The sequence below is a fragment of the Epinephelus moara genome, chromosome 16 (genome assembly GCF_006386435.1).
Source record: "Epinephelus moara isolate mb chromosome 16, YSFRI_EMoa_1.0, whole genome shotgun sequence".
NCBI lineage: Eukaryota > Metazoa > Chordata > Actinopteri > Perciformes > Serranidae > Epinephelus > Epinephelus moara.
Window position 1 is genome coordinate 28,948,751 of NC_065521.1, and position 2,291 is coordinate 28,951,041.

The 2,291-nt window shown below is 39.9% G+C and overlaps 1 non-coding gene across 1 annotated transcript; it reads right to left on the reverse strand.

The window, feature by feature from the left end:
- Positions 1-583: 583 nt before the first annotated feature.
- On the reverse strand, positions 584-655 carry trnae-uuc (transfer RNA glutamic acid (anticodon UUC)). Its single transcript has one exon. It is a non-coding gene; the product is annotated as a tRNA-Glu (tRNA).
- Positions 656-2,291: the final 1,636 nt, after the last annotated feature.

The following is a 2,291-nucleotide window of genomic DNA, read 5'->3' on the forward strand; positions in this document are numbered from 1 at the left end:
TACAAAATGTTTAGGACCAGTTTGGTGAGGTATCTCCTGTCCAGGCAAAAGAATACTCAATTGAAATGAATATGTAATTTTATCGATCTTTGTCCTTGTTGTTGTTGTTGTCTTATTTTTTCCTTTCTTCCTTATTTTTCTCTCTGTTTGTTTGCTGTGTTTGTTTTCCTTTTCTCTTTCCTTTTTCTGCTTCTTTTCCTTTTTTCTTTTTTATTGATTTATCTGTTTTAGTGATTTTGTATTGGAGGGGAGGATTTTATATAAGCCCTTTGGGCTTCTTTTCCTCTCCTGCACAGTTATTTGCCCTTGTATTAATAAATACAATCCTTGTTTTATCATTGTGCATATGAATAAAATAAAATAAAGTGCAAAATAATGCACAGAGTAATAAAGACAGAATGTAGAATAAGCACTTTGGTGTAGATATAAATACAGTATGATATATACAGTTTAAACAGTGTGAAATGGATACACAATGATATACCTACGTTATGTTTTCTTGCATTGTATGTCAGTACAATTATGGTAGTTTGGGATGGTACAGAATAAGCAGTTAGAAGTATGATGTGAATATAATTAGTCATTCCCATACCGGGAGTTGAACCCGGGCCGCCTGGGTGAAAACCAGGAATCCTAACCGCTAGACCATATGGGAATCATATACACAGGTTATCGTTGCTATGCACTTTACCTATAGGTCAACCTTTCAACCCTGGACTGACACGTCGGCTTCATGACTGCAGCTGCTGCATCTAACTACATCTGATGGTCAGCCTCATTAGCTGATGTCCAATTTTTAGCTTCTGCATACACATAGCGGTCTGTGCTAGTCCGCATGAGGTGCCTCTGTATAGTCATCACATCGGTCAGTCTCTATGTAGACTGTTGATTTATATTCTTTTTATCAGTACTACAAGCAGAATATCCTCAGAACATGCCATACATATTTAAACAACAACTTCCTGTTTCTGATCTGCAACAACCCGAAGAGCAAACCCGGGTCTCTGTAGCATTACACACACATCCACAAAAAAACTGTAACAGGATGCTCTGTCCTGTCAGCCCATAGCAGATAATCCAATGCCAGTGACAGAAGGGGGCATGATGCCGTTTCCGGCTGAGTAGTTTTAACTGGCGTTTGGACTGGCCTGGGGATCCAGAGGGGAGCAGAGGCCGAGCGTGGTGGGCTGCCAGAAGGATGGTGCATCTGAGCGTCGGCGGGTGAAGAAGGATTGCCTTTCAAGAATTACGAGCCATTAAATCAGAGCCTGGAAATCTCAAGGTTCCCCAAGACTGCTGCACAAGGAATCTGGGCTGGAGAAATATTGTTTATGGTTTAAAAAGCCTGGCGATGGATTTATAAAAGAAACATTCATCATTGCAGGAAAACGGAACAAAACATTCCGGAAATAAATACTCACTCTATAGGTATACTTGTCACCCAGACAGCACAATAACAAGTGAATTGGGAGGGAGATCCTTCATTTGCTGGCAGCTGGCCCCCAAACATGCTCTGTGTGAGTCTGTGTGTGTGTGTGGGCGTACAGTGGTTTGTGAGAGTGTCTGTGAAAATGTCTTATTGTGTAATGAAGCAGATTCGAATTTTATGCAATTGTTCCGATGTGTTGAATTTGCATGTGAAACAATATTATGAAAGTATAATTTAAAAAAAAAAAAAGATTTATATCACAAAGTCGTCGCTTTAATGGTTGGAAACATCCTTTTTTTTCATTATTTCCCATTTGACGTGCCAATACAAGTGAGTCCTCCAGTAAACATAATTAACAGTATTGATTATCTCTGGCTGACCCATCCCTGGAAAAGGAAAAATATGGCTTTAGTGAAGTAGCATTTTACAGGAAGGTGATGGGTTTTGGTCAGTGATGCGACCTTGACACTGTGAAAAATCTATGCTGTGGTCGTAGTGCTGTCTGGTGCAAGAGGTGCACTAAACTGTGTTAATACACTGGTGTTATCTCCAGTAGTCCAGCAGTGACTTTTCTAACAGGCTGTATGATCTTGCTGCACACAGTATTTTGATAATCCACTCTGCCCACTCCTTATTTTTGTAGAACCTTCCACATAAGTGCTATAACAAATTATTTCCATTATTTTATTAATGAGTCTTTGCTCTGTGAAGTGTCAGAAAATAGAGACTAAAGGCCTCTGCACTAGGGATGCACCGATTTATTGGCTGAACACTGGTATCGGCCGATATTCACTTTGTTGACTGCTGTCGGCCTAAAGGCAAATAAGATGACTTTTACAGATGACAGTGGCCAATGTTTTTC